This window comes from Marmota monax, unplaced genomic scaffold (assembly GCF_021218885.2).
Source record: "Marmota monax isolate L192 unplaced genomic scaffold, Marmota_monax_Labrador192_F-V1.1 WCK01_AAM20220418_F8-fsc00043, whole genome shotgun sequence".
Lineage (NCBI taxonomy): Eukaryota > Metazoa > Chordata > Mammalia > Rodentia > Sciuridae > Marmota > Marmota monax.
The window spans coordinates 14,751,143-14,778,038 of record NW_026691982.1 but is presented as its reverse complement, the minus strand read 5'-3'; the positions used below and the strand labels follow the sequence as shown (position 1 = coordinate 14,778,038).

Sequence of the window (26,896 nt, the reverse complement as noted above, 5' to 3'; positions counted from 1 at the left end):
ATCTGCCCTTTGAGAATTTAAGGAAGGCAACGTTTTAAAACACACAAATACAAATGCCAATATCATTCATTAGCCACCAGAGCCATGGTATCATCAGACATTATCTTACCTCTACAAAAGAATCCACTGTACACTCATAAGAATGGAAAAAGCAATTATCATAGCATAATTATGAAAACAGCACTGATCTTGCAGACCCTATGAAAGGAACTCATCAACAGCCAACGGTTCCTGGATTACACTTTGAGAACTGTTGCCTCTGTATCAGTTAAGAGGTACTCGGTAATGAAAGCATGTGAGGTGAGAGAAAATGAAGCATTTTGGAAAGAATGGATACAGTATACAACTGGAGATCAGGGCAGGAATAAAATTAGGATCAGACCATGACAGACTTTTTAACTCAAAGAACAATAATATAAAGTAAAGTTTTCTGTTAAGAGGCAGGAGGATCGTGAGTTCAAAGCCAGACTTAGCAAAAGGTGAAGCACTAAGCAACTCACTGAGATCCTTTCTCTAAATAAAATACAAAATGGGCTTAGGATGTGGCTCAGTGGTTGAGTGCCCCTGAGTTCAATCCCTAATTACCCCCACCCCCCAAAAAGAGTATCAATTATATTTTATTGGAAAATGTATCTCTGGTTGCCTTGTGAATGCTTAGAGTAAACAAGTGCAGGAGGCAGAATATTTAAAAGCAATTAGTATTAAAATTATTTGGAGAGTAATGATGATGGCTACTGCAGAATGGTGGTTAGTATGAAAACTAGACAGAAGGTAATTAAAGTAGGTTAAGGAAAGAGAAGGAGTCACAGGTAACAAGTGAATTACAACATTATTCACTGAAATAACAAACAACAGAAGGAAAAGGTTTTGGGGGGAAAAAGATGAAAATTCTCCTTTTGTGTAGGTTGAGCTTTCAGGACGTATGAGACATTTGGGTGGGCATGGCTGAAGCAAGCTGGATAAAATACTTCAAGCTCAAGGGTAAACTAAAAACATCAATTTATCATAATCAATATACACAACTGAAGAAGCTCTAGCCATGGGAGCAGATGCAATGTAACTAAAGAGAAAAGACTTAAAAAAAAATTTCAAGAAGAGTAGAACAGTAAATAGTATCAAACGCTGCAAAGGTCTGGTAAGGAAAGTCAATTTAATAATAACGAAGCCTCCGTGGATAGTCTACTAGACAAAAATAGTTGAAATGAAGTAGTGACAGAGCCTACATTGCAAAAGGCTGAGGAATGAATGGAACATACACTGAGACAATACATGTAGGTAATTCTTTGAGGGGAAGAAAAAAAGGAGGTGGTGGAATAATATATAAGGTTAAAAAAATTACGTTTTAAAAAGATGGCAGAGCCAACAGGGAAGAATCCAGAGAAAAGGAGCTGCTGATGGGGAAAGAGCAGGTTAGGAAAGCAAAGACACTGAAATTACTAGAGTTAGAAGGGATACACTCCTTTCATAGAGCAAAAAGTGGATACAGATAGAAACAAGTTGGTTTAGAGGCAAAAGGCTAGAGCAGTTCCCATTTTGATGACTCTTATTTTTATGAAATTGGAAATGAGGTCATATAGTAAAAGGGTAGAGGTGACAGGAATAGAAATTTGAGTACAATGAAGGTTTGACTGAATGAGTTAATATCCTCTTATAAAGTCAGTTAATTTAAAACACTATATTTTTGCTTCTACAATATATTTTATACCAAATCTTAGTGAGGAAAACATAGCCCAATGGTAAATTATTTTCCTGGGAAAAAATAATTTTCTGATAATCAGTTGTATAAGATACTTTCCAGTAAAGCACTGTGGGTATTCATTACATTAAAAAGACATTAAGAATATCTGTACTTAATGCTCACTAAATTTGAATTATTTATGAAAGGCCTAATGAAGTTTAAGGCAAAAAAATGCAACTGGGATAAGAATATGTCTATTAGACATTTTCATGTGCAGGGTATTGATTTAACCAGATGGCTAACCCAGGAGTTCTACTATGTGAGGTTAGCACCCTAGACTGATCCCTCCAAGATCTAAGACAGTGAGAATGGAAATAATAAGTTAAACCAAAGATTCACCCATTCACTTCCTTTATACCTACTACCTTTTCTTACTTAAAAATGGTTAAGTTGATAAATAACAATTTCTCCCCAATGAACTAAAAAATATTCTAACCTTCAATCAGTTCTATTCCCTATCTCAAGTAATTACATGTTTCTTTATTTATAAATTATTGGGAAAAAATGTGCAATGGGGAGAATTAATGTCAAATAACTGAAAAAAAATGTTAAATTATAAAAAAGAAAACCCCTTCTTGAAAACTATCTAATATAAATACCACTATAATACAATGGTACTTTGTGGTTTACAAAGTATGTTCAATTTTTTATCTATCCACACAGTTTTTTTCCCCCACATTTTTGTACTGGTGCATTATAGTTGTACATACTTTTTAATGAAAACACTATTGCATAGTTTCACTGATATCTAGTAAAAATACTCAGATTATACAAATGAGTAACTGATGGAAGGGGGAAATACTATTGAGCACTACTGGCCAAAAGTAAAGACAAAAAAGTAAAGACAAAAGATACATTTTACATATTATTATGTGCATGTATGAATATGTAACAATGAATCCTGCCATTATATACAACTACAATGCACTAATAAAAATATGGAAAACATGAATAATTACTATATATAGTGTTCTAAGTACATGGATTTGAACTGTGTGGGTCCATTTACATGCAATTTTTTTAAAGACTTATGACAATTTGTAAAAACTTGCAAATTGTATAGCCTAGAAATATTGAAAAAAAATTAAAAGGTATGCCAGAAATGCATAAAATATATTTATGTAATAATCTATTTTAACTTTTACTTTCATAAAATATATATAAATCTACTATAAAAATTAAATGCATAAAAACTATACACAAAAATTATACATGGAGTTCCTACAGTTGAGAGAAATGTAAATGAACATAAAGATAAATATTAAATTACACTCAGATTTTAAGCTGCATAAGGGGATATAGGCATCCCTAATACCTACGTTGCTCAAAGTGCACAATAAAAGGGACAATCAACTGTATCTTGAAGCAATGCAAAAGAAAGCTCCAGAAAGTCAGAAAAATAGAAAATCAGAGGAACAATCCATAAGATCCAAAACAGAAATACTTAGAGGAGTTTCAGAGAGAGAAAAAAGAGGAAGCAAAGTTGTAACTAAAAGAAATGATTTTCAAAATCAGAAAGGTCCACGGAATTCCCAAATAAAAGAATGAAAACAAACCCATAACACAATATCTACACATTTCAGAAAAGTAAAGACAAAAGATATATTTTACAAGTTTCCAGTGGGGGTGGGTAACAAGTTACTCAGAAAGGATTAGGAATCCTGACATATGTGGTTTTTCTCAAAACAAGTTTTAGAAGTACTAAGTTCTAGACTAGCTCCACATTTGCATAAGATCATTAAATACTGACTACTCTGTGAAAAGATGTAGTTTTGGCAGTTGAGTCCTATATAGGAGTCTGTCTGGATAATAACACTAGCAGTTGCAGTGGCAGGAGAACGTTCTGGAATAGTCAGATCAAGGAGCTCCCGCCAGAAGGCAAGACAATGCACTACTTTCTTCACAAAGTCATGCTTCAGGGAAAACAAACCAGATGAACTAGTCAATATGCTTAGTTATGTAGTAAAAACTGTGAAATACAATGAGATTAATGTGTTAAATTTAAGTGTCTTATTATGTGACCATAAACAACTGTCACTGCATACTGAGTTATGATGGGTTATTAAGAGAAAAGGTTTTTAAGAATGCTGGACAAGGGAATAAAATCTTGTTGATTATGCAAGATGACAAATAGTTGAGTCCCGATGCTTTAGGGATGTGGTTTAACTTCTTTGGTGTGCCATCTTTGGTATTTTTAATGACCCTAGTATTTCCAACTAGAGAAAGAATGCAAAAATTCAAAACAAAGATAGCCATTAAATATATTTTCTTGGGCCTTAATCATATTTTAGAAGATTTTTTAATGTAAAGGACATACTTGCATGGCTTTCAAAATTAGTATCAAAACAGTATACTTAAATCTAGTCATACAGAGATATAAACCCTTGTTTTTATACCCCAAAGCAGTATATTAAAAATCCAAAAGCAATACCTTTTGCTTATTTCCATTTAAACTACATGTAAACTACCAAAATTACTGTTCATGAGGCTCTCTATCTTATTTGGAAATAACACTGCTAGAATACTTTTGATATATTTATACATGAATTTAAATCTTTTTTCACAGTTGTAATTTTGGTTTTATGTACAAGTATACAGGTACCACTGTATTTCTACCTACCCTATACGGGTAGGAAAAAAGCAACAACAACAAAAATCTGTTTATAAGATATGAATCATTCTCATGATGCCACGTTCAATAATCAACTATACTGAAGCAACTCTAACAATGTAGTACATGCTTTACACATCAAATTCAGGAAATATTTTTACCAACAGCCTGATGACAAATAAATGTGTTGGTATAAAACATTTTCAATAAGATTTCTTTATTTTAAAAAATCAAAGATCCTATTATTCTTAGTGCTATATTTTTAAATATCCCCAGGAATTTTTCTTACCTTTAGATACCAAGAATTAGGTTTGCAATTATTATATCATTTGAGAGTCTTCTTCATTTTGCCTTTAGTAAATTTAGGTTGCAAATCCAGAATAATTAAACAATAAGATATAAGATATATTCTACATCTGAAATATTTTTGAATTTCCTGGAATGGCCACCAGGTAATGCAAAAATTTGCTCCTTCACCTTAAAAAGGGCAAGCTAGTAAAAATAATGATTTGATCAACATTCTCCAAATGTTATTTAATTCAAAACTATTGTGAAAACATTTCTAAATTGATTATCTGTCAAATCAAAAGAAGTATGGGGGCTGGGCACAATGGTGCACACCTGTAATCCCAGTGGCTTGGGAGGCTGAGGCAGGAGGATTCCAAGTTCAAAATTAGCCTCAGCAACTTAGTGAGCCCCTGACTCAAAAATCTAAAAGGGGGTGGGATGGGGTGGGGTGGGATGGGGTGGGGTGGGGTGGGCGGAGCGCATATGCATGCTAGGGATATGGCATAGTGGTTAAGTGCCCCTGGGTTCAATCTTCAATATGGAAAAAAAAAAAAGTAGTGGTAGTATGGGAGCTCTAAATTGGTTATATGCAAATAAAATATATTAATGAATATATAATTCAATGATATGTACTTTGAGAAGAGGCAGACTCATGTCCATGATACAAAAGTTGGTATTAATCACAGGACAGTTGATAGAAATCAAAAGACTATACACATTTATCAAAGTCCTTGCTATTCTTAATACATTCTAACTCCCTGGGCATTAGAAACAGTCACTTTATAAATCAATTATGTATTATAGTACAACAGATGATTCATTCATTTCCATTGTAATAATTCTGATTAACACTAATGTTCCAGGGTTCAATCTTGTCACTGATGGAAACAACTATCCTTACTTGCTAGATACTTAATCAGTTTTACATGTTCTCAGAATAGGTGACTAGCTATTTTGAAGTATCATTAGAAGAAGACTGCACTTGAACACTCCATGGAAATGATTTTGCCACATTATGGCATGAACTAATATAACAGTAAAAATCCTTGGCCCCATAGCTCTTGTGAGACAACACACCTTCAAATAACTTAAAGACTATCCCATCCAGAGATGTCAAAGTGAGTATTCTTAAAATTCATATCTTAGAGCAACATACTATTTTTACTCAAGCCTTTGCATTAAAAAGCATCAAAGTCACTCCTTCCGTCAAGGACCCATGGAACAAGATTTAAATAGCCAGAACCATGCATGGTTTTTCTATATTCTTCTGTGCCTGTTTAAATTTCTAAATTACTGCCAGGCATGGTAGCACAAGTCTGTAATCCCACTGGCTTAGGAGGCTGAGGCAGGAGGATCAAGAGTTCAGAAGCAAGGTGCTAAGCAATTCAGTGACACCCTGTCTCTAAATAAAATACAAAACAGATCTGGGGATGTGGCTCAGTGGTCAAGTGTCCTTGAGCTCAATCCCTAGAACCAAAAAAAAAAGAATCTAAATTATTGAGACATTTGTTACCTTTAACAATGATACCCAAAAGACTCCTATTCATAATATTGTTATATGGGTCTCTTACCATTTCCTGTGTGAATCTAATACCTGGATACAATCTCTTTGTGATTTCACTAAAATATGCAATCAAATAAATGGTTGAGACTGTAGCCTCTTTGTTTTGGGTGCAATTCAGTTCACTCTAGGTTCCTGAGTAATTACACTCAACAACTAAGCAACTCTTTAAATAGTGAACTAAAAATAAGCAGGAGAGCAATCCCCATGATGTCACACCTAGGCAAGATTCCCTTGATATCAAAACTACACTCAGGGACCTTGGCTCTTGGCTTAGAAGTGGACTACAAACTGTTAAGTAACTCGGCATTTGTCAGTGTTACACTGTTCAAATGTAATCTCCTCAGTCTTAAATGTGTACAGCAATATCTGCTTCAGATAACTCAACTAGTTAACCTTACAAGAGCAACAAAAGGTATATATAAAGAACTATCTTCACCAATGTAGATGAAGCTCTCTGAATAATCTCCTGATCAATGGAATTTTACTAATAGTAAAAATTTGAATTTCACAAAGCAATGATCTGCTAAATGGCTGAATCTGACCAGAAGGAGGGACTCAGTGAAAATATGTTCTACTGATTGATCAAATTGTAATATTCCTAAGAGATCAGTGGCAAGGCCAGTTAATAAGGCAATGGGAAACAAGTTTTGTCCAAGGCTGTACTATACTTGCAAAATAAGTCTCCTGTTCCACCTTCACATCTCTCCTTACTCCTTAATGAACGCAATAATCAAACTGACCTTATTTCATGATAGCATCCAATCCAGAGCTGGTCTTTTCCCTCTAGTCTCTCCTTAGAATCATTCAATCGAATCCTAAACCCTACAAAGCATGTTTTTCTTATTGAGATACCTCACAACTCATCTGGTTGGAGTTCTCCCTTGCTATATACAGCAGGCTAATATTTTGGCAACAGGTGCACTGCTGGTGGCCTTTTATCATTTACTGTGTTTAATAATCTTACAGATTACAATGCATTAGAGCAAATTGAAATACTTCCTTACATTTAAATTGGGTAAAATCTGAAAGTACATTATAGCTAGTTATGCTGTCTTTTGCTTAAGGTCCCCTGAAATATTAATATATTGTGCTCTTTTGATGATTCTGACAGATGAAATCCACAAGTTAACTTTTGATTAATGGCATTAGTATATTCAAAATTTTTATTATTAGAACTACTAATTCTAGATCTGAGAGACTTTCCTAGCAATTTGGGAGTTCCTGTGGTTGGCACCACTACAGTCTCCAAGATACAACAGTGAACAAACCCAACAGGAATCACTGTCAAGTCTTCTGGCAGCTTCTGATGCCAAGTCCCAAGAAGTAACAAAGTTTCTTGTAAACCTATTAGTGAATACCTCTCCTCTATATTACCATATTACCTCATGAAAGTTAAGCCAAGTCTGTTGGCTCTCATACTTCAAACTCATTTTAATCTAGTTTGGAGAAATAACTATGCAGAGCTTTAAAAATATTTGCCTTGGAAGTTTAAAAAAAACCCTTGGTCTTTTCTTGTCTGTTCGGTTAAAACATTACATCATCATTTAACATAACAAGAATATGGGGATTTTCCTTCAAACTACTTATCCAATAAACTTTCTTATATCGTTTCCCCAAAGTCTCATTTTTCTTAACAACTCTATTAATGATAAAACAACATTCACTGTGTCTTCACTTCAAGAACCTTATTTTGAAACTGGTCACTTATAATCATTCTTTTCTTCTTAATATTCGTGCTAGAAGAAATGGGAGACACTAAAAATACAAAATATTTTTCTATTTTTCTCACTCTATAGAAATATCTCACAGTGGATGGGGGCTGAATAAGAATGAATGCCAGTGAATTCTCATAAGGCAGTTATGCCAGACTGAAGAAGATAAAGTCTTGCAGCAATATTGACTTTTTATTTGAGAATTTCATACCATTCTGTAAAAAATAAAAATTTGCTCCCGTGGACTTATAAGCCCTGAGTTTTCTTACTTCTTGAACCAAATTCAGTGCCATTTCCCAAAAGTCAGAAATACACCTTTGTCTGCAACTTTCCAGAATACCAAAAAATCCAATTCTCTGTAAGTAAATATTCTTAATGGAACTTCCTGGCAGAACCAGAGATGGAATCCCACAAGATGATAACATTTATCAAATATTTAGCATATTTTAAGATACTAAGCACTTCAGATACATGTTAAAGTCCATGAAGCACATGTTTTAAAACTACTTACATAAAACATGTATTTTACATGACTGTAGATACATAGAAAATACATACGTGCCTTCTCTCTAGGTATATTTATGCACACATAAGTATATAAATATGCACAAACGTATATATAAACATTTATATATCATCATGTAGACAAATATATAAAGATATTATCAAGATACAAATAAGGAGGTCCAGTCCCGCGGCCGCCGCCTGCCAGGCTCTATAAGCGGACCAGCGCAGCGAGAAGGGTCCCCGCCCTCCCGGCAAAGGGCCCCCCGCCCACCCAGCTCTGCAAAGGGCCCCCGCCAGCCCTGCTCAGGAGGCGCCGTGAAGGGAATCTAACCAAGCCTTTATGAAATAGCGAACTGGGAACTAAAACCAGAGATTGAGTCAGACCAGAGACAAGCCAGTTCCACCCCTCCCTTTGGACACTCCAGCAAGGAGCCAGGGGCCCAGAGGGGAAGTCACCAAAGTTCTGCCAACGAGATTCCTTCCCAGCGGAATCTACTTTAGCAGGTGTGTGACTCCCACCCACATCAGATACAAACAACCAGGAAACTTCAAAAATCTCTCCATGGGCGCAACCCTAAGGGCCAAGGGACTCCCGACCCCCAACTCCCCCTAATGCCAGTGACGTGGGCGTGACTGTAGGGGCGGAGGGAAGCAGAGAAGACTCCCCACCCCCAACTCCCCCAACCGCCAACTGAGAGGGCATGATGGTAGGGGTGGAGGGAAAAAGAGGACACTCCAGACCCCCAACTCCTCCTACCGCCAGCGGAGTGGTCGTGATTGTAGGGGCTGAGGGAAGCAGAGGGGATCCTAGACCCCCAACTCCCATTACCACCAGTGGCGACACCAAAGATCTTAGCCGCTAGCTTCCGAGGGACAGACAAAAGAAATTAAAGGCATAAAAATAGGAAAAGAAGAACTTAAAATATCACTATTTGCGGCGACATGATCCTATACCTAGAAGACCCAAAAGGGTCCACAAAAAAACTACTAGAACTAATAAATTAATTCAGCAAAGTGGCAGGATATAAAATCAACATGCATAAATCAAAGGCATTCCTGTATATCAGCAACAAAACTTCTGAAATGGAAATGAGGAAAACCACCCCATTAACAATATCCTCAAAAGAAAATAAAATACTTGGGAATCAACCTAACAAAAGAGGTGAAAGATTTATACAATGAAAACTACAGAACCCTAAAGAGAGAGATAGAAGAAGATCTTAGAAGATGGAAAAATGTACCCTGTTCATGGATAGGCAGAACCAACATCATCAAAATGGCGATATTACCCAAAGTTCTCTACAGGTTCAACGCAATGCCAATCAAAATCCCAACGGCATTTCTTGTAGAAATAGATAAAGCTATCATGAAATTCATATGGAAAAACAAAAGACCCAAAATAGCAAAAGCAATTCTAAGCAGGAAGTGTGAATCGGGAGGTATAGCGATACCAGATTTCAAACTATACTACAGAGCAATAGTAACAAAAACAGCATGGTACTGGTACCAAAACAGGCAGGTGGACCAACGGTACAGAATAGAGGACACAGAGACCAATCCACAAAATTACAACTTTCTTATATTTGATAAAGGGGCTAAAAGCATGCAATGGAGAAAGGATAGCATCTTCAACAAATGGTGCTGGGAAAACTGGAAATCCATATGCAACAAAATGAAGCTGAACCCCTTTCTCTCGCCATGCACAAAAGTTAATTCAAAATGGATCAAAGAGCTTGATATCAAATCAGAGACTCTGCGCCTGATAGAAGAAAAAGTTGGCTCCGATCTACAGATTGTGGGGTCGGGCTCCAAATTCCTTAATAGGACGCCCATAGCCCAAGAGTCAAATACAAGAATAAACAAATGGGACTTACTTAAACTAAAAAGTTTTTTTCTTAGCAAGAGAAACAATAAGAGAGGTAAATAGGGAACCTACATCCTGGGAACAAATTTTTACTCCTCACACTTCAGATAGAGCCCTAATATCCAGAGTATACAAAGAACTCAAAAAATTAAACAATAAGATAACAAATAACCCTATCAACAAATGGGCCAAGGACCTGAACAGACACTTCACAGAGGAGGACATACAATCAATCAATAAGTACATGAAAAAATGCTCACCATCTCTAGCAGTCAGAGAAATGCAAATCAAAACCACCCTAAGATACCATCTCACTCCAGTAAGATTGGCAGCCATTATGAAGTCAAACAACAATAAGTGCTGGCGAGGATGTGGGGAAAAGGGTACACTTGTACATTGCTGGTGGGACTGCAAATTGGTGCGGCCAATATGGAAAGCAGTATGGAGATTCCTGGGAAAGGTGGGAATGGAACCACCATTTGACCCAGCTATCGCCCTTCTCGGTCTATTCCCTGAGGACCTTAAAAGAGCATACTATAGGGATACTGCCACATCAATGATCATAGCAGCACAATTCACTCTGGAATCAACCTAGATGCCCTTCAATAGATGAATGGATAAAAAAAATGTGGCATTTATACACAACGGAGTATTACGCAGCACTAAAAAACGACAAAATCATGGATTTTGCAGGGAAATGGATGGCATTAGAGTAGATTATGCGAAGCGAAGCTAGCCAATCCTTAAAAAACAAATGCCAAATGTTTTCTTTGATATAAAGAGAGCAACTAAGAACAGAACAGGGAAGAAGAGCATGAGGAAAAGATTAACATTAAACAGAGACGAGTGGGGGGAGAGAAAGGGAGAGAGAAGGGAAACTGTATGGAAATGGAAGGAGACCCTCATTGTTACACAAAATTACATATAAGAGTTTGTGAGGGGAAAGGGGAAAAAAAAAAACAAGGGAGAGAATTAAACAACAGCAGATGGGGTAGAGGGGGAAGATGAGAGGGAAGGGGACGGGGGATAGTAGGGGATAGGAAAGGTAGCAGAATACAACAGTCATTAATATGTTATTATGTAAAAATGTGGATGTGTAACCGATGTGATTCTGCAACTTGTATTTGGGGCAAAAATGGGAGTTCATAACCCACTTGAATCAAATGTATGAAAGATGATATGTCATGAGCTTTGTAATGTTTTGAACAACCAATACAAAAAAAAGATACAAATAAAGCAGACATGTAACTATAGAAGAAGAAATAATTTCTTAATATCTTTAGATTACTGACTGCACACAAAAGGCCATTAGAACAACTGCAAGGTGTTTTATTAGGGGGGAAAAAGTGTCATACTTAGAAAGTTTACTTACTTCATAATACACAATATCACTTCAATTTTTTTTATTGTGGTAAAATATATTAACATAAAATTTACCATGTCAACTATTTTTAAGTGTATAGTTTAGAAATATTAAATACATTCATAAATATTGTATAACCATCACCACCAACTATCTCCAACTTAAACTATATCCATTAACAACTCTTCATTTACTTGTGCCCCCAAATCCTAGCAACTACCATCCTATTACTGTCTCTAATTCTATTTAAAATATCTTATATGTCATCATACAAAATCTGTATTTCTGTGACTGGCTTATTTCACTTAAGCAAAAAGTCCCTAAGATGTTGTATGACATCAGAATTTCCTTCATTTTTAAGGCTTAAGAATACTGCAGAAAGAGAGAGAAACAGACATTTTACTTATCCATCCATCCTTTAATAGACACCGGGTTGCTTCCACATTTTAACTATTATGAATAATGCTGCTATCAACCTGGGTGTACCAAATATTACTTCAAGACTCTGCTTTCAAGTCTTTTGGGTATATTTCCAGATGTGGAACTGCTTATTAATCTGATGAGTGATTCTACTTTTATTTTTTTTTTAAGGAACCACCATACAGTTTTCCACAGCAGCTCTATCATTTAAGATTCCCACTCACAGTGCACAAGGGTTTCAATTTCTCCACATTCTCACCTACACTTGTCATTTTCCATTTTTTAAAATATAGTCATCCTAATGCATGTGAGATGATACCTTATTGTAAATTTAATTTGTACTTTCCTGATGATTACTATTACTGAGCACCTTCTTATGATGTTAATACAGTTCCAAATGCAAAAATCATTTACTACATATGCAAGGGTTTTCTAGGCCTCCATTCTACTCTATCGTCTACATTTCTGTCTTTAAACTAGCACCATATTGTTTAGATTACTGGGATTTTGTAGTCAGTTTGAAATTAGGAAATTAGGAAGGGTGAGTTCTAGCTCTCCAGGGTCAGCAGACTTGAATTTTACATGAATTTCAAGATGGGTTTTTCTATTTCTGGGAGTGGGGTGGCAGAGTGGGGAAAGCCACTTGGATTTGGATAGATATTACACTGAATTTATAGACACTTTGGGTAGTATTAACCTTTTGACAACATTAAATCTGCCAATTCATGACTGTGGGTGTATTTCTATCAATTTATGTCCTCTTCAAACTCTTTCAATAACGTTGTTTTCAGTGAACAATCTTTTGCCTTCTTGGTTAATTCCTAAGTATTTTATTCTTTATGATGGTATTTTAAATGGAATTGTTTTCTTAATTTGTTTTTTCAGATTGTTGCCTGTTAGTGTATGGAATGCAACTATTTTTTGAAGGTTGAATTTAAATGCTGCTACTTTGGGGCATCTATTAATTAGCTTAAAAAATGTTTTGTGTCTGTGTATAAAATCTAGTTTTCTACAGACAAGATCATATCATTTTTGAGTATAGATAATTCTACTTCATTTCCAGTTAGGTTGTTGTTTTATCTAACCTCAGTATTTACAGTTACAAATTTCTCCTTTCCAACTGCTTTTGTTGCATTGTATAAGTTTTGATATACTGTGTTTTAATTTTCATTCATCTCTAAGTATTTTCTAATTTTCCTTATGATTTCTCTGCCCTACTGAAGTTTAGAGAATGCACTGTTTATTTTCCAAACAAAATTCCTATTTAAATTGTTCTTCATTTCTAACTTCCTCCCATGGTATTAGGAGAATATAATTTATGTGATATCTACCTTTAACAATCCATTGAAACTTAATTTGTAGACAATTATATAATCTATCCTGGAAAATGTCTCATGTGAACCTAGGGAGAAAAAGTACACTGATATTGCTAGGTGTTCCATATGTCTGTTAGACCTAGATTTCTTTTATTAAGTCCTCTATTTCTTTAAATATTATCTTCTTGGTTATCCTATCCATTACAGAGAGGAAGTTACTGAAGTGACCTACTATTGTAGAACTATCTACTTTTTCATGTAGCCTTTTTCCTTTATTTCCTTTCCTTTTTCCTTTTTCCTTTATTTCCTTTTTATATTTTGATAGTCTATCATTAGGTGTTTAAATGTTTATAACTAATACACATTCTTGCTGTAGACAGCCTTTTGTTAATATATAATGTCCTTCATCTCTTGTGAACTTTTTAAAGTCTGTTTTATCTCATGTTAGTATAGCCACCCTTATTTGGTTTCGTTTTGCATGGAATGTCTTTGGGGTTTTGTTTTGTTTTGGTACTAGTGGTTGAACCCAGGGGTGCTTAACCACCAAGCCACACCCCCAGCCCTTTCTTATATTTTATTTAGAGACAGGGTCTCACTGAGTTGCTTAAGGCCTCGCTAAGTTGTTGAGGCTGGCATTGAACTCAAAATCCTCCTGCCTCAGCCTCCCAAGCCATTGGGATTACAGGCATGCATCACCATACCTGGCTGGAATATCTTTTTCTACCTATTGACTTTCAATCTCTTTGTATCTCTAAAGCTAAAGTGAATCTCTTATAGACAGCGTATGGTGGGGTTATGTGCTTTTACTTATTTATCTTTGATATAGTTTTGTATTTTTTTAATGGTTGGTGTGAATCAATACAAATAAGTTTGCACACTGCATTGGACATGTCCTTTTAGTACATGAGAATATTATGAACATATAGTGGGAAACCAAAATTCATACTCAGTTTCTACTATTCTACCTCTCACTAAGCTTGTGTGCTTTTATCAATTCTACCAATCTTTGTCTTTTGAACAGCTTATGCCATTAAGATTCAAAGCATATTCAAAAAATTCTCCTTTTTACAGCTCCATACTCATTCTTTCAATTACTGGTATTAAATAATTAAATCTTTCTACATTTTTGCCCCAAAACATACACTAATAGTTCCTTTAAATGCAATAGTCTCTTGACCATGTAGAAAATGAAATGTTGACTTACAAACCAAAGTTACAATAATACTACCTTTCAGATTAGTAATTTAAAAGCTGTATTAAGTCTCTTTTATCATATAGAAGCCAAGAATTATGAAAATATTAGCGTTTACAATTTTTCATACATCTGCCTTTATTGAGATCTTTATTCCTTCATTTGGCTCTGAATTACTACCTTATGGCCCTGCATTAAAACTTACACAACTCCCTTATGCATTTTTTGCAGGGCAGACCTAGTGGTAACAAAGTCCTTCAGCTTTTGTTGATTTGAAATGCCTTAATTCACCCTCACTTTTGAAATAATTTTGCTGAATACAAAAGTCTTATACAAAGGTTGTTTTTCTTTTAGGATTTCTAACATATTGGCCTTCTGTCCTCCAACAATTTCTGGTGACAAATTTGTCTAAAATTTTATTGGTGGTTCCTTGTTATGTAACTAGTAACTCCCGTCTTGCTGATTTCAAGATTTTCTTCTTTGCCTTTCAAAATTTAAAGTATAATATCTTGGTATAAATCTCTTTCATCTTACTTGGATTTTACTGAGCTTTATGTTTATATTCACGTCTTCCATCTAATTTGGGAAAATTTTACCCAATATTTCTTCAAATATTCTCTCCCCATTTCTCACTGTGGAACTCCTACACAGCATGTTTTACCCACATGTCCCATAGGCTTCAAATCTTTTAATTTCTGTTCCTCAGACTTCATGTTTCCCATTGCTTTATATTCAAATTCATTGATCATTTCTTTTGCCTGCTCATCTCTGTCTTTGAGACTATCTAGTGAATTTTTCATTTCAATTATTATACTTCTCAGCTCCAGACTTGCTTTTTGGTTCCTTTTTGCATTTGCTAACTCTTAATTGATATTTCCCTTTTGTTCACAGACCATTTTCCTGACTTCTCCCCAAATCTTAATTTATTTCTTTCAGCATGTTTAATATGTTTGTTTAAAGTGTCTGTCTAGTATATTCCTGTATTGATTAGGGACAGAGATATGATCTGAGAACGTGTCACTAAGAATACATAGTCCTGTCAATGTCATAGTATTTACACAAACCTAGATGGTATAATTTAATATACACCCAAGCAATATAGTATATACATCATCCTATATGCAGTCCATCATAGACCAAAAATGTCATCATAAACACTAGGACTGTAGTTCTGCCATCAGGTCTTTTTCAGGGACTGTTTTTATTGATTTCTTTTTTTCATCTAAACGGGCCCCACTTTCCTGTTTCTTTACATGCCTGTTTATGTTGTTGTTTGTTTGTTTGTTTGCTTGGGGTTTTTGTTTGTTTTGCTTCTGTTGCTAAAAACTGGAAATCTCAATCTAATAATGTAGTAACTAGAAATTAGATTTTCTCCTTTCCCAGAGATTGCTACTCTTTTGTTATTGTTTTTTGATGGTTATAGACTGTGTCTGCACCAAGAATAAATCTGAGTTGTAACCTCACAATTTTTCCTGTGCCTGCACCTTTCTCCTAGCATAAGAAGTCATTTTAGGGGCTGGGGCATTTGCCTAGCATGTGTGAGACACTGGGTTCGATCCTCGGCACCACATAAAACTAAATAAATAAAATAAAGGTCCATCTACAACTTGAAAAAAAAAAAAAAAAGGAACTCACTTTCTTTTTTCCCTGTATATTTAGTTGTCTTTTAATGTCTGCATCATCTTTTTCTCAAAAGGAAAAACAGAAAAAGAAAAATGCAGGTGGAAAAAAAAAATCCCTTTGAATCTCCTGGAAGTCATTTTAGAAGACCAGGGGCTTGCAACAATGGCATGGTGACTGCCCACCTCTTGCACCTCTTGGTAAGTAGCAATTAATGATCAGAAACAAAAATAAGCACACAAATCCACAGTAGTGGCAGGACAGGGCCCTTTTTCCCCACCTGGTTCACACAAGCCTTGTGCAAGCTGATTCAAGTACATATGCATAGCTGCCTGACACAGTGCTGGGGATGGGAAATGGGCAGCTCCTACTGCGCTATGAGAAAACTTGACCAACATTAACTGTGATTTACCACTCAAGCCTTTCTCTGGAAATTGCAAGTCTTCAACAGCTTTCAGGGTTCCAAAGTAGATTCAAAGGACAGATTCTGCCAGTGCGATTCTGGCACTGATTCTAGAGACATATATCTTAGTGCTTCCTCTTCTGCCATCTTCCCAGAAGTTTCTTACAGTCCTTTGCATGGCAAATGTGTTTTAATAATGACTTCATAACAATGTATTATTGTTATATATGAGAGAAAATGAAACTTTAGAGATCCAAAGTAACTTGCTCCATAGAGAATATTCAATCTATTGTGAATTGTGCTGCTATAAACATTGATGTGGCTGTGTCCCTGTAGTATGCTGATTTTAAGTCCTTTGGGAATAGACTGAGGAGACGGATAGCTGGGTCAAATGGTGGTTCCAGTCCCAGATTTCCAATGGATGGATTAAAAAAAAAATGTGGTATGTATACACAATGGAATATTACTCAGCAATAAAAGAGAATAAAATCATGGCATTTGCAGGTAAATGAATGGAGTTAGAGAAGATAATGCTAAGTGAAGTTAGCCAATCCCCAAAAAAAACAAATGCAAAATGTTTTCTCTGATATAAGGAAGCTAATTCATAGTCGGGTAGAGATGGGAAACATGGGAGGAATAGATGAACTCTAGATAGGGCAGAGGGGTGGGAGGGAAAGGGAGTGGGCAGGGGGTTAGCAAAGATGGTGGAATGTGATAGACATCATCATCCAAAGTACATGTATGAAGACACGAATTGGTGTCAACATACTTTATATACAACCAGAGATATGAAAGAATGCGCTGTACATGTGTAATAAGAATTTTAACACAATCTGCTGACATTGTTTTTTCAAAAAATCAATAAAAAATAAAAATAAAAAAGTTAAAAAAAAGAGAAAGAGAATACACAATCTCTGCACTGTCAAGAAAATGTGACATCAGCATTTTTACAATTTGCTACCATTTAAAGTAAGTCATAGGCAGCTTTACAATGGGCATAAATGGATCATGTATGGAGGAACATCCCTCCTTTAGCTACATGAGATAATAGAAAAAAAATATTCCCAGGAATGCATAAACTCTACATGGCCCTTGCCTTCAAGATGGTCACAAACAAGGCAGAACAAAATAAAAGTACAAATGAATGTCCCTCAAAAAGTAACCACCAATCTGACCTGAAATCCATGGATGAAAGATGAAAAAGATAAAGGCAAAATAGCCAAGTAAATGGTTCTAAAAGAAAATGAGCTTGAGATGAAAACACATAAAGATGTCCAGTGGAAAAGTAAGAGAACTGAAGGCTATAGACTAAGACACAAATTGTAGACACAAGAGTAGTATCTGAAGTTATTAAAAAGGGGGAAGTTTCTAAGAAAATTTTCTAAATGAACAGAGTACTTAAGACCAATAAAGTAATATGCTCACATTAAGGAAAGACAAGAATCAAAACAAGATAAACACAGAAGCACAAGAACACACAAGGAGAAGTAAAGCTTAGAGGAGTCAGTGACAAGTACTAGTTATACCAGGAATTGGCATTACTATAAAGTTGACATTTTTGATCAAATATTACTCCTGACTCTTTCTTTACAGAATGTTGATTTTGTACAGATTTATCCATTTACCTAATTTAACTATGCGCCTCAGAAGAATATGACTTTCCCCAGCCCCACTGTGGGTCAGGATAGTCCAAAGGTGATATTAATTTATTTACCTGTCATTGGTTCAAGAATAGGCTACGAATTCTCATTCCAGCAAATGAATGACTTATGAGAAATAGACTGCTGGGCAGGTTTCCTGGTAATAAAAGACAACCTCAAGAAGATAAAGACTCTACTCCCTGTGATAATCATTTGGCATTGATGAAGGAACCTGTCTAAGGATGAAGGTGATGCTGATGACAATATGTAAACAGAGGGAAAAGGGGAGGGGAGGGTGGATAGTAGAGGATAGGAAAGGCAGCAGAACACAACAGACACTAGTATGGCAATATGTAAATCAATGGATGTGTAACTGATGTGATTCTGCAATCTGTATATGGGGTAAAAATGGGAGCTCATAACCCACTTGAATCAAAGTGTGAAATATGATATATCAAGAACTATGTAATGTTTTGAACAGCCAACAATAAAAAATTTAAAAAATAAAAAAATAAATAAAAATAAAAAAATTAAAAAAACAGAGGGAAAGAACTTGAACCCTTAATGACTGTTATGGTTTGGATGTTAAATGTCCCCCAAAAGCTCACATGTGAGACAATGCAAAAAGGTTTGGAGGAGAAATGATCGGGTTGTAAGAGTCTTAACCTAATCAGTGAATTAATCTCTGATGGGATTAATTAAAGTGGGAGGGTGTGGCTGGGGAAGTGGGAATTGGGGAGTGGCTATGGGGTACATATTTTGTATCTAGCAAGAGAAGAACTGTCTCTCTCCATGTCTCCTGATCCCCACGATGTGAGTTACTTCCCTCTGCCACCCTCTCCAGCCATGATGTTCAGCCTCATCTTGAGCTCCAAGGAATGAAGCCGGCCTTCTATGGGCTAAAACCTCTGAAACCATTAGACTTCAAATAAACTTTTCCTCCTCTATAGTGTTCTGGTCAGATCCTTTCGTCAGAGGAGCAAAAAAGCTGACTAAAACAATGACATAACAAGATACTGTGCCTAGAGTTCTACAAATGAAAGACGCCTGAAGTCATGACTTAAAAGTTTTGTGATGCTGAAATTTCCTTACAGTTTACATCATTTTTATACAGAGGAAGTTTTTTTTTATTTCCAGCTAAATGCATTCTAATCAATCAATAAAATGAGAATTTAACAAATTTCCTATTTTATTTATGGAACAGAGGAAGGAGTGGTAAGAAAAAGGAATCTTTAAAAAACAACAAAATACATGGCAAGTTCACTGTCATTCATTCAACCATTTTATTGCACATGTACCATTTTTTCAATCACGTTACAGACGTTAAAAAGCTATAGTCTATAAGACAACAGGTTTCTTAAGACAAAAAGGAGCTTGGTGCTTGACAGATTCAAAATCAAACAGAGGCATATAAATAAGGAATGGTAAATGTGGGGATATGTAGGGAGGCAGACAAAGCACAAATCACCCAGTATTATCATGTTAAAGATTTTGACTATTCATGAAGTGCAATATGATGCCAATAAAGAGACTTGATTGAAGTAACATTTTTAGAAGATCAGAGTTAGCAGCTTTTGGGACAAATAATTTTTAAAAAGGGAAGTATAATGTAGGAAACAAGTTTAAAACCTATGGCTCACCAATACTGTATAAATTCACTCATGTAAGATACCCACAGAAGTCAAATTCATCCACTAAAAGCAGGTGATGGTGGCTGGAGACTAGAGATAAAGAGTAATGGTGAGATAGTATTTAAGATATTCATAGTTTCAGTTTTGCAAGATGAAGAAATTCTGAAGATGGACAGTGGTGATGGTTGCACATTACTAATTTACTTATTACCTACAGAACTTAAAAATGTTTAAGATGGTAAATGTTACATTAACTGTATGTTCTTATAATCAAAAGAAAACAAAACGTACAACTGTTTTTTTAGCTAATAGATGGTTAGTGGCTTGGTACCGGAGAAGATATCTGTTTAAATAAAGAGATAATTCTCGAATTACATAAAGAGAAGTAGACATACTGAAATTGTATTTTGAACATAAGGGTGATAGGTCTTGCTGAAGGACTACACATTAGATATGTGAAGAGAAAGATATCAGAGATAAATTTCCAAATTAACAACAAAAGCAACTAGGTGAACCTGTTACCACTAACTATAAAGAAAAATACTAAGAAAAATCAACTCAAATTTGAAAATGTTCAGTTCGAAAAACTTATAAAATACCAAAATGAAAGAGAGCAATTATATAAATGGGTACTAAACTCAGAACATGTGTCTGGACTTACAATGTAATTCTGACATCTGCAGCACAGAAATGGTATTTGAAGCCTACAAGTAGGTGCTATCAACTTAGGAAAGTATGGATAACACAAAAGAAAATCCGGAATCCAGGCTTTGGAGGATCTGATCTCAGACTGAGTATGCCTTATCTATAATGCTTAAGACCAGAAGCATTTCAGATTTCTGATTCTTTCAGATTTTGGAATATCTACATAGATTTTATCAGTGAGCATCAAATTGATACTGGAAAACTTGGATTTTGGAGCATTTCAGATTTTCAGATTAGGGAGGCTCAACATTTATTCAAAAAAAAAAAAAAAACCTCAAAATTTACATTCAGAGTAGAAGACAAGAAATTCCAATAGAAGAATGAGAAGGAAAAGCCACATGTACAAAATAAAAACAAGAAGTACAGTAATTCAGAAACTACACGGCTTCAGAAATGGAAAAGCCCTGTTAAAATACAAAACAATGAAAATAATATATATTTCCCTAATGACTATAATGTTCCTAGCACAGTTATAAGCACTGACTCATTTGTTTCCTACCACCCTTCAAGAGTTTCTTTCTTTATCCCTAAATAAAATGGTCAAGGGGAAGTTAAGTAACTTGCTCAAAGTCACATAGCTAGCAAGCCAGGAAGATTCCAGAACCTGAATTCGTAACTACTACATAATACTCTGTAAGTGTCCACTGTGTTTGGCAACACACAGAATGGTGACATTAGCAAGTACAGCTAAGTGGAATGGTGAAGGCAGAAGTCAGATTAAAGAGGGCTGACAAGTAGATGGGAAGTGAAGAACTGGAGGTAATATGAAAGATAATAGTGGTAACTGGAAGGAGACTGCTCTGTTAAACTTGCTACTAGAAGTAGTAGCAAACTCAAATATCTTCTGGGATCAGACAGGTAATTGATACAGTGATAAAAACTTCAATATATTCACAATGTGGTAGGTATTCTTATATATTGCTGGAATCAGCTAATTAGCCATACTTTATGGATAAGAAAACTCATGGACAGAGAGGTCCATTACTTGGCCAAGGTCATGTAGTTAGCTGAGATTCAACTTGAGGGAAAAACTGGCTCCTGAGTATCCTCTACTAGAAGGGTTAACATGTGTGTATATGATACAGGGGGTGGGGGTGGGGCGCTTTGGTGAACTGAAAAGCACACATACCTTAAAGAGTATCTATGCCAGCACTGTACCAACAGAACACTAAAAGACGGAAAGGTTCTGTTTGCTCTGTCCAATAAGTAGTTATCAGAGTCACAGAAGTACTGAGCACTTGGATTAGGCATGATAAAATTACTTTACATTTTATTTTTCTTTAAACAGACATATCACTCTGATCTTGCTTCTGCTAATGTATCTCTTTGACTCATATTTATCACCTTCTTCAATATTTTAGCACCCTATGCTTATGTTGAGCCCACCCAGAACATCAAAAGTAAACTTTCTATTGGAAGGTCAGCTGATTAGAAACCTTAGTTGCATCAGCAACTTTAATTCCCTTTTGCCGTATTCAGAGATTCCAAGGATCAGTACATAAATATTATTGGGGTGGGGGAGGGGGCATTATTTTCCCTACCACAGAAAGGTACTCATGCAGCTTTTATTTTTCTAATGCTATATTCCTTAAGTAGAGAATAAGGTTGTTTATTTATTCTCTTTTTATCAACTTTTACTTTTCTATAAAACATTTCATCTGAAAAGGGATGGGTGAGATTATAATTATTTTTCATAAACTAAAAAGAATATCACAAGCAAAACTATAATAAAATAAAATTAATTTACATGTTACAAGAAGTAAATAATTAACAAGCTAACTTAGGATTTAATAATAGCCAAGAGATAAGTTTGGTTCTAAGAGGTCTAATGAGTAAAGGGACTACTAAAACTTGGAAGGAAGCAGGAAAAGGTCCTAGGGAGTAAATGCCCATGCACTTTTAGGTTGAGACATAAAAAGCAGTGCCCTAAAAATAATATAAACAAAAAGTATATTGACTCTCATAGAGACTGCAGCTCAGTTTCGAATATCAAAGCCTGAAAACAGATTAATGTAGTACTAGTCTGCTGGCTCAAATGAAATTGCTCATGTTGGGATATACTATCTCCTAGCTATAAAGTTAGAAAAATTTCAAACACAATGCCTAAAACATATACAGTAAAAGGCACATGATATGAGGCAAGACAACCAGAGCTGCAGACATTACAGACAGACTCACATGACTCCAGTTGGTCTATGCAAGTTTTTAAACATTCATATAATATTCAAGGTGATAAAAGATAATTCTAACAAAGTTCTCCAAAACAGGGAAATACAAATGTATTTCATAACACAACTGATAAGCTTAAAAGCAGAAGCAGTACAATAGAAAAGTGATTAATGAAGAATAAAAGAATAATCAGAGGAAAACATTCAAAATAAAAGAATGAAATGACAAATGATGAAAACCATAAAACAGAGGATATGAGACAACAAACAATATAGATGAGAAGGGCTAACATACACATAACTGAATCCCACAAAAAAAGAAAGACAAAAAAGATGGAAGAGACACAAATGATGCTTAAAGACAATGGCTGGAATTTTCTAAAATTAATAGCATCAAATTACAGATATCAGGGCTGGGGATGTGGCTCAAGCGGTAGTGCGCTTGCCTGGCATGCGTGCGGCCCGGGTTCAATCCTCAGCACCACATACAAACAAAGACGTTGTGTCCGCCAAAAACTAAAAAATAAATATTAAAAAAAAAAAAAATTCTCTCTCTCTCTCTCTCTTTAAAAAAAAATGCAGATATCAGAAGCATTAAGAATCACAAGAGCAAAAGTGAAAAAGAAAAATACAGGACTTCTTTAAAAACTGCTTTTAAAAAAAACATTAAAAGCAGCCAAGGAAGGAAAAAAAAAGCAATTAAAACAATTAGACTGACAGTTAGTGATTAAAATACTAGAAATCAGAACAGTAAGAATATCTTTAAAATACTAAAAGCAGTTGTTATGTTTTGGATATGATGTGTCCCTCAAAAGCTTCTGTTAATGCATAAGAAATAATTTTCAGAGAAATAATCGGCTAATTTGAGCTGTGGCCTAATGGATTAATTCATCTGATGGATTAATAATTTCAAAGGACTACTGTACTCTACTCTACTGTGCTATAATTATAGGCAGATTGGGTATGGCTGGAGGAGGTGGGTCACTGAGAACATACAATCTTGGGGATTATTATCTTCCCCTTCCTCCTCTCTCCTGTTCTGATTTTGGGCCACCAGGAACAGAGCAGTTTTCCTCTGTCACACCTTAATACCATGTTGTTCTGCCTCATCTTTGGCACAGAGCAATAGAGCCAGCCAACCACGTTCTGAGCCTCTCTGAGTCTGTGAGCCAAAATAACATTTTCCTCCTCTAAGTTGTTCTTGCAGGGCATTTTGGTCATAGTGATACAAAGCTAACTCAGAAGTACAAAGGCATTCACAGGAAATATAACACTAGTATTTTGTTTATTTCTAGGATAAGGGGGATCTAGGTCTGATCAAGGAGGGTAAATTCATTTTCTACGTTGCTGTAGGAAATTACCACAAACTTGGCTTAAAACAACACACATTTACTAAAAAGAAAGAGACTGCTAACCTAGAATTCTTTACCCAGTGAAATATCCTTCAAAATTAAAGGCAAAATAAAGACATTTCCAGATGATCTAAAACAGGCAACTTGTCAATAATTCCACACTAAATGAAATGTTCAGGCAGAAAGAAAATAAGCCCGAAACAAAGCATGAAAATATAGGACAAGTAAGAAATTATAAAGGTGGTGTTCATTCTAAATGTATCTAACAGTGATATCATCTTCTCAGGTATAAACACAGAATGAAAACATAACTGCCATATTATGTCAAGGAGGAAGTAGATGGAATTAAAGCAGTCTAATATTTTTGTAGCTTTTTGGGAAAAGGTACATGTACCAATTAATATTAGACACTGGCAAATCAAAATACATATTTTAATCTCTAGAATAATCATTAAAGGAACATTATGAATGTAAAACTTTCAAGTTAATAAAGGAAAGAAAATGAAATTTTAAAAAAATATTTTTTAAAAAACATTAAGCTGGAGAGGTAAACAGGAAGCATGAAAGATTTAAACAAAATATGCCAGTAGGTCATTTAATATGTCATTTAGATGTAAATGAATTATAAGCTTGTTAGAATTAAATTTTTAAAACTTTCTAAGAAACACAACTAAAATATGAAGATTCAAAACAAATTAAAGTCAAGGGAGGACAAATGGTAAACCATGGCAAACAATGAACCAAAAGAAATCTCATATAGCTGTATTAATAACAAAGTAATATTTAATTCAAAAGGCATTACTAAATTGTTATTTCATAATGATAAATTGCAACTTAATTTGGCCTAATAGATTCATATAAAAAATATTCAATGACTGCAGATACCTGTGTGTGTGTGTGTGTGTGTGTGTGTGAGAGAGAGAGAGAGAGAGAGAGAGATTTGTTTTGATTTATTTGGGGGGAACCAGGGAATGAACCCTCGATTCTTAATCCCTGAGCCACATCCCGAGCCCTTTTTTTTTCTGAGACAGTCTTGCTAAGTTGCTTAGGGCCTCATTAGTTGTTGAGGCTGGCTTTGAACTTGAAATCCTCAGGCCTTAGCCTCCTGACCTGCTGTAATTACAGGAGTGCGCCACAGCACCCAGTGATACCCATGTTTTTTTTAACACATAAAATATATAAAAATTGACCGTATGCTATATCTTAAAACCTTTAACAAATGTGCAAGAATTGAAATCATAAAGAATATGTTCTCTGACCAAAGAGAAATTAAGGAACACATTTCTAGATAATCCAAGCATCAATGAAGATATTGGAATAGAAATTAAAAAAGTACTGTGCAGTACATGATACTAAACAGAGCATTTGCCTAGTATGCACTAGGTTCCATCCTGAGCACAGAAAGAAAAGAAATAGATAATAAAATGACTACAAATAATGTGTGGAATGCAACTAAAGCTATAGCTAGTAAAGGAGAAAAAAATTAATCTAAAAGAAGATAGAAAAAAGAAGTCTAATAACTACAAGTAAATATACATGCATACAAAGAAGTGTAATATAATACATAAAATAAAATGTAAACCTACAAAACAAACAAAAAAAGATCAACAATGCCAAATATCAACTCATTAAAAACACCAATGAACCCGAAAAATCTCAGGTTGGATCAAGGAATATGCTAAATTTAAAGTACCCATAAAACACTCAATGGAGGCTTAAATTAACAGTTAAGATTTAGGTGTGAATCTCAAAAACTGAAACTTGACCTGGAGATGTTTCTTTGTACTGTCCACTACTCTCCCCAATCAATTTCTCTTTTCTAAATTATAATCATTTATCTTATTTCCTTGTCTTCAGACTTGTCAATCCAATGTACTCTTCATTCTGAGCTAGGGGGATCCTTCTAAAGACAAAGACATTATGAAAGACAAAGCTGTAAAACTAGCTATAAGAAATGGTTACAAGTGTTACAAAATATCAAGATCAAAAATTTGGTCCCCTGGATCCCAATTTCTTTGCCTGTTCCATGAAAGTGCAGTTTTAGGAACATATAACCCAGATCTAATTCAATTTGTTTACATATAGAAAATTCAAATGCATAAAATTGGTTGAAAAATGAGAAAACTCATGGGTGACCTAAGAAACCTTGAATTTTATAGGAAATCAACGGGATTTAGAAAAGCTACATAGATTTTTGGGTGCAGTTTTCAGGAGGCTAAGCCCCAAGTCTCAGATTAAACTCTAATCTGCTTCTGAGCAAAGAAACAAGCACAAGCTTAATAATATCTTTAGACAGCATTCAGGGGAAAATCCTGAAGCAGATGAGGCCAAGCTCCTTACTTTCTGTAAACTATTTTAAGTCAAAAAGGGGATTTTCAAATGCAAGCAAAAACCAGAGTGGAAGACAATGCTCCAGACAGACCTCCAACTCCTCACTGAACAAAAGCAGAAAAAGACTCAGAATATACCGATGGCCTTACACGTGTTATTGGCTAAATGCCCATACCCAAGTCATGTACCAGAGCACATAGTCTCTTGATAAAGATATTGTAGATACCATAATAATAAAGGACACTGGAAAAACAACAGTTCTTAGCATTAGCTAAGAAAGTGAAGTTGGAAAAGGCTGTAGGTAATGAGGGAAGGTGACATGATGGGGAATGCCCTATTTTATCCTTAAACTCACAAGAAGAAATTTCTCTAAATATTAAAGGGCAATACTGCAAAATTTATCTTGATATGATGCTAGAATATAAACTTTAAATCCCATCAGCTTTGCCAATACCTCTGCATTGGAGCCAA

General features: G+C 35.1%; 1 protein-coding gene across 8 annotated transcripts in view; it reads right to left on the bottom strand.

Annotated features, from left to right (window-relative positions):
• Nucleotides 1-26,896, bottom strand: part of Cdk8 (cyclin dependent kinase 8) — a 171,870-nt gene that overhangs the window by 110,952 nt on the left and 34,022 nt on the right. The gene's annotated exons all lie outside the window — the stretch shown is intronic.